Source organism: Syngnathus floridae, chromosome 2 (genome assembly GCF_059516105.1).
Source record: "Syngnathus floridae isolate MCC-2025c chromosome 2, RoL_Sflo_1.0, whole genome shotgun sequence".
In the NCBI taxonomy this organism is placed as follows: domain Eukaryota; kingdom Metazoa; phylum Chordata; class Actinopteri; order Syngnathiformes; family Syngnathidae; genus Syngnathus; species Syngnathus floridae.
The window spans coordinates 13,165,220-13,178,418 of record NC_142414.1 but is presented as its reverse complement, the minus strand read 5'-3'; the positions used below and the strand labels follow the sequence as shown (position 1 = coordinate 13,178,418).

The following is a 13,199-nucleotide window of genomic DNA, read 5'->3' as shown; positions in this document are numbered from 1 at the left end:
CTAACTGTGTGGTTTTTCTAAATAAAGCAAGCAAGAACGGTCTTACGAATTTTGTTTTACATTTTTGAGGAAGCCAGTATAGCCAAACTGCTAGTAGAGGACAAAAGTGATCTCTGCTGCTTCTGGCTGGAACTTTCTCAGATGGAAGGTCTTTGCAGGCTAATTTAGCAAAATTGCCATAATCCAGCCTTGACGAGCACAACACCAACGTTTATTCACATTTATTTCACGTATTTAATGATTTATTTTGTTTGGAACGCGCATCAGATTAAGCCTCAGTGCTGGCAATAATTGCTAGTTTTGTCGGTACACACCGATTTGCAGGAGTGGTGCTGCTAATCAATTGTAAGTGAATTAAAAGCCAGCGAGTGACAAGTTGTGAGTGGAAGGAAACATCCTCGACTCTCACAACTTTTAAAACGCCGCGTGATGACACTGCCAAGTGTCTGCATATTGTTTTCCCATTAAGTTTGTGATTGATTGTCTTGTAGTATGTGCATACATATGTGGAGATGTTCATCATATAATATTTTAAGCTCTAATGCTTGTTGATAGTTGATTTCCAGACTGATTTTTCTTCACAGTGTCCTCGCCATGGGGATGAGCTGTTGCAGTGTTTTGTTTTGGCTCATTTGTTCCACAACTTCATCAGAGTGCCATTGTGCTTCTTAATAGACGTCATTGTCGCTAGCACGCGTTCGCATTGATTCGTTTCACACTTGATCAGGAATGCTGTTAAAGTTTTGCAATGGGTGATTGATGTGATCTATTTTAAGCATCAAAAACGTGATTCATTTTTTTGAAGAGCGTGGTATATGTTGCAGTTTTGTTCGTTTTGTATGGGTCTGTTTGCAGTTTCAACAAAGTGCTGCGAGTCACTCAACTGCGTTTTTTTTTTTTTTTTTTTTTTATTACCTCACGCCTCCCAATTTATGTATACTGTAGCAATGATGGATTGTTTGTAATGTGTTCTGGCACCACACTGGTAGTTGGAACTTCTTAACATTTATCATCTTTTCACAAATATGTGCATCCCATGGACAAGTCCGGCTTACGCACTGGAAAGCAGCCTGGCGAAATGTGTGATTGTTTATGAGCCACAATTTTTCCAAAAAGACACATCCATCTTACATACTTTCCAAATGAAATTGGCAGTCGGCGGAGGGGGCTGTTTAATTTTCACATTGTTTGAATTGCCAGCATATTTCATAAGAAGAGAACATGTTGTCTTTGAGGACTACTCAGTCATTGTAGGCCTTTGCAAAGCATTAAGAAAAAAAATATTGGATTCGACTTTGGTAAGCTGCCTCTTAAAGGTTTCACAATGGATTTCTTAGATTGCCTTCATTCTTGAAGACTTAATTGTGCCGAAGCAAGACACAAATCTTTGTCCGAATCAGTGATATTCACACAATACTGTGTTACCCAATTTCACCCTTTTTTTGAGATACAAACTACCGTTCAACTGATTAATTTTTGTGGGGCTGTTGACTTTTGAACTCAAATCTGAGAAACGAGTGCTTTATGGCAGCAGTCAATTATTTAACTTTAACTCTTGAAGCTTCGGATTGAAAACAAATGGTTCAGCCATATCCTCTATGTAGAACACTAATATTAGTGCTGCACTGGTAACTTCAGAGAAGAATTAGTGAGCTGCACTTAACTGATGCCGTGCCACAAAATTATTTTTAATTCTATTTAACAATGTTAATGACTGTATGTTTTATATGTTTTAAGCACAATCTTATGGAGTGCAGAGAATGGATTAATGGCATTTCCATTCATTTCAATTGGAAAAAATAATTTGACTGCCGTTTCAAGTTACAACTGTGGTCACAGAACAAATTAAACTTGTATTGCAAGGCACAAATGCATGAAATTTTATTATCTCTTTCTTCCTAAAAGCATTTGCACAGCCCCAAAGCATTTTGGGAGCTCATTCGTAATCATCAAATGTGAGCTACTGATAACGCCAGAAGCAGTGGCAAAATGATTTTATGCAATGAGCAAGTTGAAACAAAGTTAAAACTACAAAGTTTTTGCCCTCAACAGAAAGCTTGCAGCTGCAATTGTCAATGAGGCTCTTTTTACGTTCTCTTCCATTAGGAGTGACAGGAAACTGGCAGAGCCACTCTGTAGATGTTACATCTGTCTCCCAGGCAGCAGCCCAACAAAACAAGTCTTGCACACCATCATCACTTTTCTTGCACCTGAATTACTTTGGACACGAGCAAGGTAAGGAGACTGTCAGGTATCTGAGTGAGGCACAGTTTGCTCCAGGCTACGTCTCGCGCTCCGCTTCCATTACTCAGCAGCAACAAAGCAAGAAGTAGGTGTGACTGTCCATCAAGCGCAAATGCTAACCTGCTACCGACAGAGCACGACATTTTAACAGTGCAAAATATCGGCTGAATTTTACTCATGACAAAAGTAGACTTAACTGATCGGCTGGATCGGATTGGCATTTCATGCACATTTTTTCATGGATGGTAATGTCTTAAATCCAGCGATCGGCTGGTGTCAATAAAAAGCTTAAAGCACACTCAGGGAGGGCAAAAACCATATCATAAACCATGCTGTTTGGCACATTCATCATTTTTCTTCCATTACAATGTTTTTACGATCGTGAGAAGCCAAAATCGAAATTACGATTACATTTCAATTAATTGCTGAGCCTAACTTCTCATATAACGGTTAAAACAAGCAGCTTCATGTGAATTGCACAACATGAAGTCTTTATATGTACATTTGAGAAGACAGTAAACAAATTCAAACAAATCTTGGAAATAACACTGTTGATTTTCCTTTCTGCTAGTGTGCGAATGCAAAGAGCAGTCATATCTTGTCACTTCAGCTCAAAGATCCTTCAAGAACATTTTGGAATTAAAAGTGTGATTAGAGCTTTTATGACAATGACCCATTTTTGACCCGTAAAGGAGCGGGAGTTTTTTGTATTTATTTCTAACTTGCTTTTAATTTGATGACTCACCAAGCAACAGACAATAACAGACGTGGAAAATAGCACTACCCTAACTTTAATGCTTGATTTTTTTTTTTTTTCTTTCACACCGAGATTGAGACACACGCATACACCTGCTCGCACACGTGTAGGTGTGCGCAAACAAAAAGAATACAGAGCTGATTCTGTCCACCTCCACGTCATCTGTCATCCCGTCCTTTTAAACGGTAGGCGTATTTTTCCTCATTATTTTTCGGTTAATCTCAAGCGTGCAGTCACATGACACTGAAAGGATTCTCAGCTGTACGTATTTGTGGTTGCTTAGCTGCCCACCTACTCACTTAAACACGATACCCATCCATCCTCACATGGTGACATGATCGAGCATAATGTCGACCTCAATTAATTACATAATAATTTTGGATCGCACACGCCATCTGTTTGTGGCTGTTCATACTTGCAGGATGTTCATCCGGCAATTCAGGGCCCGTCAATGTTTTCAGGTAGTCTACAAAGCAGGTGGGGTAAATCCCCAAACTGTTTTGTGAGCCTTTTTGGGTTGATGTTAAAGTAGCTTTGTGTTCCCCAAAAATGACAAAAGGTTTAGTTTGGGGCTAGATGGTCACCTATGGAAAGAGTGGTTAAGAGTAAATGTCAAGTTTCTTTTCCTTTCGCTGTAAACCAGTCAGGTCAACTTGAAAAAGCAAGAAAGCAGATGTAGGCTCAACTCAGTTTATTGTCTTTACTAAGACACAGATGCAGGTTGAAAACCTTGAAACAAGGAAACAAAAATGCATTCCTACTATAGACAGGTCCTTGAACGTCCTGGGACTTCATCGATCACATGAATTTAAAGTTTCAAACACCTCAATAGTCTTTTAAATGTAGAGTCTTACGTGTTTGACAGTCTAAAACCACAATGAATTCGCCTGTAAATGATATTGAGGCTTTTAAAGCGATGCTACGCCCATGGCGCCTGGTTGCTCAATTTCTACTTGGTGGAAGCTGCCCACCGATGCACCTGGTTGGTCTTGTTATTGCCCGCAGAACCCAGTCGATGCCACCCTCTTGTGTCCAAATGAAAACATGCACTGAGAGGTAAATAAATAAGGGAGTGAGAGGTGCAGGTGAAAGGCCAAAACTGCTTTTGACTCAACAGTAAAAATGATTATTCATATCTCTAGTATAGGTCATGTCATCCATTGTATTTTTCCTGAATTTATTTGTTATGAAGGAGTCTAAGAAATGTTTTATGGGCCCATTCCAGATTAGGAAATTCCACCAGCGATAACTCAGAGGTGTTATTCAAAAATTTAACGACCCGATTATGGACGTATTTGGGTTTCTGCGGGTGTTTACTTGGACTTTCAAAACTTGAATGCTGCCAATATTCGGGTTTTAAAAAGGTTATCGACTGCATGTAACCCTCGTCACTGTCATTGTCTCATTTTAGCTGTTGATCAACGATCAAACTTGACAGGAGGTATGTGATTGGTTGGACTGATCTTTACATGCTACACAAAGGTTGCAATGTCAATGTTCATACGAATGAATGTTCATATCTCGATTTCGATATGGTAACGATATATCGCCCCGCCCTGATATTTTGGGGGAAGATAGTACAGACTGTGTTGACTACCTGACTTCTAGAAGGAAAATAAGATTTGAAAACAGTCGGCCTTCTGAAATTTTTAATCGTGGCCAATCCCGTTAGTTCGTTGAAGCCTATTTTTCTTTTTTTTCTTTTTTCTACTCTGGTTGTAGTGCTCCCTTACCTAGCTTTGTTGCCTTTAACAGCAACTTCACCAGCACCTTAAATAATTCTACATTTTACAAATCTCTTTAAGCTCCTATGTGAAGGCAACTAGATATAGCGGTGTCATGCATTGCAAACAAGCTTCAATTATTGCACATTCTATTTCTCATAGTCTGGCTCACTGTTGTCTTTCTGATTCTCACAAGAAATTAAATCTTCCCTTTATTTGACCAAAAAAAAAAAAAAGTAGGATGTGTGTTAGCACAAAATTCTGTTGAGGTTCTACTTTGGATGTAGGCCTTACTTGACCTCTTTCTGTCTTAAGATAAGGCCCTAAGGTTTTGAATGAACAGCGCATTTGCTTGATATGTTGTCTTTCTGTTCCGCACACAGACTGGTTGCCGGGACACTGAACAAAGAGGCTAAGTTCTGCAGTGGAATTTAGGGGTAACAAAAACAAACAAACCCCTGAAGTTGTACAAGAAACTGACTCTGCTGGAGGATTAAAGACTTAGTGTCATCAAATGGATGTTTCCTCAGTCCTGGTTAGGCCTCGCTCACTCTTGAGAGCAGCTCTTCCTCCCGCTGTCATGCTGACAACCCCCTAACGTGAAGCAAATTAGGCCAATTTAAGGAAAGGCAGATTTATTTCTCAAGTGAATTTCATACACAAGCTGATACACTCGGCTTTGTGTGAGTACATTTAAAACCTTTTAAGAACTGATAGATTCTTCAATCATATACCTAAATGTACACATCTCTCGTAAGTGCGCCCATCCTCCTTGTTCTTTCTGCGACAAACAAAGTGACTTTATCTGTTGTATCTGTGCCTGCATGCCCCGACACAGCCACACTGTTCTGCTCGCTGCAGTCTGATCATCAGCTAATGTCAGATTGTTTCTGTTATCATCTGGAGTTTAGAGGCCAGTGTTGCAAACATAGACCTGCATTGGTTCCCCGCACAGCTCCAGTCCTTACTCACGAGCTTGTGCTGGTATGCGCAAACACAATGCGTGCGACTTGACTTGATAACAACAACCAAAATATTTTATAGTAACTTTCACAGTCACACTTCTCCGGGCAAAGTGGTCCACCTCAAACATGCAAGCAGGAGAGGAGGAAGGAGAAGTTGCAGTAAAACAGGCCAAAATTTAGATGTCAGGTGGTTCGGCCGGGCAAGAGGAAATTTGCATAATAGATGTGTTTTACCTAAGTGTGTGTAAAACTAAGCCTGAAGTCGACAATACAGAGGTCGCTGCTCTCATTTCTCCAGGTTGGGCATTCAGGAATCGCGGTGCCTAAATCGAGAATTAAAAGTCCTTTTTAGCTTTTGTAGCCACCAAAAGACAAGTGTGTTGCAAGCGTAAGTTCTGGGATAAAACATATGGTATCACTAAGTCAGCAAGATAGAAAGATGCTAAGTCATGGGATTTTTTTTTTTTTGGAGCAATAAGTAACAAAATCTTAAAATCACATCTAAAATGGACTGGGAGCCACTTTGTGAGTTCATTGGAAAGATGAACTCAGTCACCTTCTGGTCCACTTCAGGCGTGGTGGGTTTCACTGACTGCAAGGCAAAGTCAAGTGGGAACATTTTGTGAGAACATTGGATAGGTTACGCAAAGCCTCCACAGACTTGAACCAAAGTGGGACAACCTCTCTAGGTCATGGACCTTATGGGGACAAATGTCAACAGTGTCACTTCAATTGGGACTTAGCAAAGCAACTTTACATCATTGATTGCAGAGTTTACACTGAAATTAATATTTCTTGTTTTTCTTGAGGTTGAAAGTAAAGTACCTTTTAAATCTTGATATACTTTTTCTAAATTATGCCAATATTAGTCTCGTGGGTGTGTGTGCGCTTTTTATAGCCAGTGTCCAAGTCAAGTAACCATAGTTCACGGACTTTAGCAAAGTGAGAACATGTTTTGAGTTTTGGGAAAGCGTTTCAGATGACAGGACGATAGCCAGAGACAGCAACGTGACAAGCCAATCATCATTCAGCAAGTTGGCAAGACGGCCCTTTTTTTTTGAGCTAGAAAGCGTTCTTTTGTTCATTCTTTGTTCCGCATGGGAAGGATGTACCTCAATGTCCCTGCGCAGCTGACCAGAACGCACGCTATGATTTTCCTGGTGGTCTGTTTTTTTTGGTTTTTTGGATGCATCATAAGTAATTGGAGGTAGTCATCTACCACATACCACATTGCAGCTTTGTTTCTTGCATCATCTAAAATTATACAAGATTAATATAAAAACAGTTTTTTCTTGACTGTCATGTCAAATGTAATTTAATTAAAAAATAATTGTTCTTGCCAAGTGTTGACAAAAAAATAATTTTGACAGTTTTAAAAAGTACTTACGCAGTGGTTCCTTGAGATAGAAGTTTCTTCTTTAAGTGGCCATGCTTGTAACTCAAAACACTGACATTTAAATTGCCTTTGTCTATTGAAATGAATGGAAATGCCTTGAACCCATTCTAAACTAATAATTGTGGGGGGGTTTCTAACAAAGAAAAAAAAAACTCTAAAATATTCGCCTTTGGAAAAACAAAGCAATATTAATATAATCAAATGGAACGTAAATAATAAAACAGTTGGTGCATCCTGATTTAATGCTTGTCCTTCTGGTGCACATGCCTTGGCAACCTGTTTAATTCAGATGTTTCAATTGTTTAGGTTTCATCTCATTTTTAGCTCAGAGTAGCAATACGCAGCTTGAAACCTCTTTTTTTTTTTAAAGAGGTGAATTGAATTGACCAGCCTTTCATCATACAGCTCTTGTGTCTTAAAGGGGAAGTCAACCTCCAAATTTTCTTTCTACTAATGTTCTGTGCAGCCCAACTAGTCAAAACACAGTGTTCTGATGACTTTGTGGGATATGAATTAAACAGGCAATAGCCACCTTTTTCTATCCATCTCAATGGGCAGCCATTTTGCCACTTGCTGTCGCCTGAGAATGACATCACAGTTTCCAGGTCTCACAAGTCGTCTGAAGCTGAGCCGTTGGTTTTGAAGTTTGATTCGTCACTATCAGACGCAAATGCGTTGGTCAAATTGCACTTTTTGCCGTTGGGTCGTCTAAATAGAGATTTGCGACAGGGTCATCAATCAGGCAGCAGACGATCCTCCATCACGTTAGTTAGCCTGATGAATCGTCAGGCTTGCGGTCAAGACAATAGAGGAGCAGAATTGGCGTCTCAACAGGTTTGGGGCTTGGAGCGGTAGCTGCATTCCTCAATGTCTCTCTGTCTTCCTCTGCTGATGTCTCAATCTGTCCGTGTACACCACTTGCCTTCTTCCCTCCAGCTATCTCCATTTCCTCGTCCCCAGTGGCCTTGTGAAAGTGAGCTGATAATGTTTCCCTGATGCCAGATGTTGCACTCCGCCCGGATGCGATGACCTTATTATTCATTATTCCGCAAACTTGCTGATTTAATGTGCTTTTAGGTGATTTGTGTTTTCAAAAGCAGACATTCTCAACCATTTTCTCATGACCCACCTTTATGAAAGCCAAATTAATCAAATGTAGTTTTCCAAATAAAAACATCGACTCAAAAACATAAATAGATGCGGCCATGGACAGAGTTGAACATTGAATGTAATCCTCGCTCCGTCTTGGGGGTTACGTCAAGAAACCCCCATCAAATCAGCAATATGAAAATACCCTATTTAAATATAGCCTACGTATGTTTTTGTAACATTTATAACAATACAAACTTTATGAAACACTACTATGTTTAATTTAGGACATTATGGTCATACATGGAGAACCAAATAAAACAAGTAGAAAGTTTGCAAACCACTGTTTTAACAGTTTTTTAAAATGGCATTTAAAGCCTGTTTGTCTCTAAACAGACATTTTCTCTAGATGTCAGAGGGATCTAAGTTGGAGCTATGCCGTGTGGTGTGTTTCTTAAATAATGAAGGTGCAGCCTTGAAGACAGATGCAACCTCTGGCAATTAGCTCAGTCACACTTGTCTAAAATTGGCTCGCCAGTTGTTTTTGTTGGCACCTGCAGATCAGCCTAGACGAGCCAAAATGTTGGTAAAGGGAAAGGAACATGAACGTTTTAATTAGATTAAAATCCAGAAAGTCTGGCACAATCCCGTCAAAAGGGATTTAAGTGTTTGTGCTGTGATTAACAATGATCGGTTCAGGGTGTAACGATTGACTCCGCCTTCCCTGTGACTCAACAGGATATGTGGACTGGCAAATGGATTGTCTGAAATGCTCTAAAATGTGCTCAATGAATACAGTACACTTACAAAATATAGTTTGACTTTTGAATCTGAAGCTCGACAGCGACTTCGGATTCCAGGTTGATTGCAAGATCAATCGGTATCCCGTAAAATAAGCCTAAAATTGCCACCGCTTGCTCAGAAACATTTGACAAAATCTTTCGTTAGTTTCAAGTCACAATCAAATTCCTATTTCCTTGTACTGTCTGAGATGCATCCCTGTTTGATGTTAGTTCTATTTTTTTTTGTTAGAGCATATAGGATTTAAGCAAATGTGAAATATGAGTCAAATATTGAATTTTTCTCTAAAATAGAAAATAGATTTGCATGTTTGTCCCCAGGCCTTGACACGGTATACAACAACAATAATTACAAAAACTATTTTGCTTTACTTTATGTAACATTGTTGATGTGTGCCTGATTATTTGTCTGGTGGTGTCTGACTAATATTTTTTTTTATGTTTAAATATAATTTATATAAATGACAGCCTATTTTATTTTTTCAAATAAGCGTGTGGAATTCCTCCTGAATGGAATGAGGAGACAGCGTTAGTATCATACTATCTGTTGACATTCGACCCAAATATCTCAGGGTGGGAGGGAATGTAAGGGTGCTTAGAAAAGAGCTCAAGGAAGATGGAGGCAGGGCGATAAAATAACAAAAACCTGCAGCCACTCACATCATCAGGAAAAACTCGATTTCTCTGCAAGGAAACCAGTGTTCACATTCAAGTGAAGAAATAGCCAAGAAAAAAGTAAAGTCAGAGTAATCTTTCTTTCAATATGTTAAGTCTCGGATGTTTTGGACGACGGATTTGCCAATATCATCGTTTACATAAGTGACAGAGCCTGCCGATCTGCGTCAAGCCGACATTTTGTGACAAACATTGTTTACATGATAGGTTGAAGCATCCAATTACTCTGCATGGACATTTATCTCATTAAATTTGTACTTTTAATAATTTATTTGAATCACTTCCTTTCCAGTGTGGAATGATTGTGCAACGTGTTAAAAGAACACAAATTGGGCGCACAAGTTGGAATTTGTTTTGGATTTTTCTCTAATCCACACAGGCCGCTCTAATTTCGTTAGAATATGTGAAAAGTTGACTAGGCCAAGCCCTGTTAATTTCTCATAAGCAGCTGCAGTCAAGATTGACTGCATTTTGGACTATGCTTCAATAAAACCTGAGTACATGCCAGGAAACAAACCAATTTGAATTGACTTGATTGATTCTGCCAACAAGAGTGCTGAAACAGCCAGCTACAATTATCCCACATTTGATGGCTACAAAAAGCACCGGTTCCAACCAGATGCACTTTGCAAGAGACGTTTAACCAAATTTGACATTGGTACCATGAGGTACGAGTGACTCAATGTAGAGGATGGGGAAAAAACTCCTATTTAATCCTTTTTGCAAGTGATATTTGAACATAATACTTGCGGCAACACATTAAACGATACTTCCAGTCATATATTCTTTATCCTCTGATCGGATCTATGATGAGCTGTGATGTTTGCACTGCGCAGAAATCCACGTATCAAAACATATTTTCCTTTGTACATTCCATGCATGATTCGAAGCTGTTTATAATCTTCAACTCCAATATGCTTATGCAGATTTCACTCGGGCATGAATAATAATACAAAAAACAGCGGGAGCGGCAAGCCCCGCTGTGGTCTGCGGACGAGTTTGCCGCTGAGTGATGGGCGACGCACACCAGCCTGGCCCCCGCGTTTGAGTGCTGCTCGCGGTCTGTCTGGTTTGGCAGCCGTATGCGCGCACCCTAACGTGGCCACCATTAATCTTATTTGTTTGAGACTAGAATGATGCTTGCGGTTTTTCTGAGATCAGCTTTGCGACAAGCGGGTTAAAGAGTGGGCTCTGATCCAGCTATTTAAAAACGAGAGCAGAAGTTCTCAGATAGTCTGAGAAGTGCGTGCATATGCACTTTGGATCGGTGACAGTGCATATGTTGGTCATATGATCAAGACAGACAGAGCTTAAAAGCTCAGAATTCCAAACTAGCTTTCCGAGCATTGCAGCAGTTCTGTGACATGTTGCTGTGTTTATAACTTTGGGGTTTGTTTTTTTTTGGTAAATTTGGTCTCATGATATACAGTAAATAAAAGTTATTCTCGCCAAAGTATTTGCTTCTTGTAAATTATCCATACTTGCTGTTGTATACAGACCCTCACAAAATTCCACTGCGCTTCTTTCCAGTTTAGTGCACCACAATCAGGTTTTTCAAGTTTTCCAAAACAAAAACATCTCTCTCCACCAAACAGCGTCAGTCATTTGGAAAAGCAAATAAAAAACATTGATTCTCTTTTTCAAGACTGATTAGTTGACCGGTGGACGTTGTATTGGTCTGTTTTAGTGGAGACAGACTTCAGCCGAAAGGTGAAGATTTACCGTCACGCTTCTGGGGTGACCCAGGACACAAAACAATGGATGGATGCAAGGATGGCTGGATGGATGGACGCAAGGATGGATGGACGGAACGATAAATGAATGGAACGATGGATGGACGGACGGACGGACGGACGGACGGATGGATGGACGGACGGACGGATGGATGGATGGATGGATGGATGGATGGATGGATGGATGGATGGATGGATGGATGGATGGATGGATGGATGGATATTTTATCAGTATTTGGATATATTTGTTGGAAAAGCTTGCCTTCAACTCACCTTCACTCCATACATCCAAAGTCCCACTCAACTATTTTTAGCCAAGCTGCACCCTTCTGGCGTGTTAGCAGAGTGTGTGGTGTGTCAAGGTCCCGCATGAGGGCTACAATGATACAGTGTCTCCATCCACTTCCTTGTACTCTGATTGTTTAAACAGTATCCTGCGCTGGGGACGGGTCCCATGACAACTTGGTAAATATTTACCCGCAGGAGCCGCGCCGATTCCTTGAGAAACCCTCGTCCGCAGGCAGGTTGCCTCTGCAATGTTTTTTTTTCGACTTATTTCTTCATCTTTTAGTCTGCATGATTGTTTGGAGTGTGCTGTACTGTCTTTCATGACAGAGTGTTTTTACTGACTGTGATTAGAATATTTGCAATGTCACGAATGTGAGCAATAATGGTTTCCTACACAGTTTCGGAATATTAAAGCCACAAACAACTTCATAGTCTAGCGGCAATGTGCATATGCATTTTCTTTTAACAAATATCGTAATAATGCATAGTTCCATGCTATCTACAGATACGTGTGACTCAACTTATGAGTTTGTCCTGACACAAGCTGTCATGCGTCCACTTGGCTTGCCAGCATAGAATTGAAATACGATCGTGATATGGTGGCAAGTGAATTCAATTCACTTCATAATGAGGAGAACTTCAAAAAGTAGTGAACAGTGAATATAAAAAAAGAGGTCCTACAGCAGAATAATTGACCCCGTTTAATGATGATTCATTATCAGCAGACGAATCAAGAGACGATACAAAAAAAGGCTTAGTTATCCATACAAGTGAAAGCTCATTTACATATCTGTCTTGCTGCCTTATGCTGCCCCAAGTGTCCAAAGCAGACACACCAGTAGCAGCAGCACAGAGAGCAATCAATTAATCGACAACTATTTTAATGATCGAGTCATCGTTTGGAGACATTTTTTTTTTTAAACTTAAAATTGTCCAAATTCTTTACTGCCAGCCTCTCAACAGTAATTCATGCAAATAGACATTTGAAAATATCTGATTTTACGTTGGAAAGCAATAACCGCGCCGGTAACTGAATTATCTTAAAAAAAGCTCTTGTTCGATAGTTAAATTGTTGTTTAATTGTTTTATTAATTCATATACGCTATACCATAATAAGGACAGCATTAGCCAGGAGCTCTGACTTGTGTCCTGTCAGCATCAAGTATTCTCGCTGGTGCAACTTGTCGGCCGGCCGGCCGCCCGCACGCAGGCCTACGTAGGTGTGAACGGGTTGATGTGAGCCCATGTGTTCCTGAAACCCAAGTGGGTGAGAACAGAAAATCCTCTGATTTGTCAATATTTACTCAGCGCAATGCATTAGCCTCGCTGCATTGTTCCCTGACATCAGATGTCTTTGTTGGCGGGCGGGACCGCACGTGTGCGAGGGTGCGTCAGTGTGTCTGTGTGTGTGTGTGTGTGTGTGTGTGTGTGTGCGTGTGTGTGTGTGCCTTACCACCACGTTGCCATTATTGTTGCAAACGCATGACGGCAGTTTGCCTCACAATAGCAACTAAGCCGCTCCTTTTCA

General features: G+C 40.2%; 1 long non-coding RNA gene across 1 annotated transcript in view; it reads left to right on the top strand.

The window, feature by feature from the left end:
- The window catches only part of LOC148401886 (uncharacterized), a 31,367-nt gene that overhangs the window by 15,341 nt on the left and 2,827 nt on the right, over positions 1-13,199 (top strand). Inside the window, exon 5 of the long non-coding RNA XR_015857286.1 lies at positions 2,107-2,235. This is a non-coding gene — a long non-coding RNA (uncharacterized LOC148401886). The remainder of the gene's footprint in view (positions 1-2,106; positions 2,236-13,199) is intronic.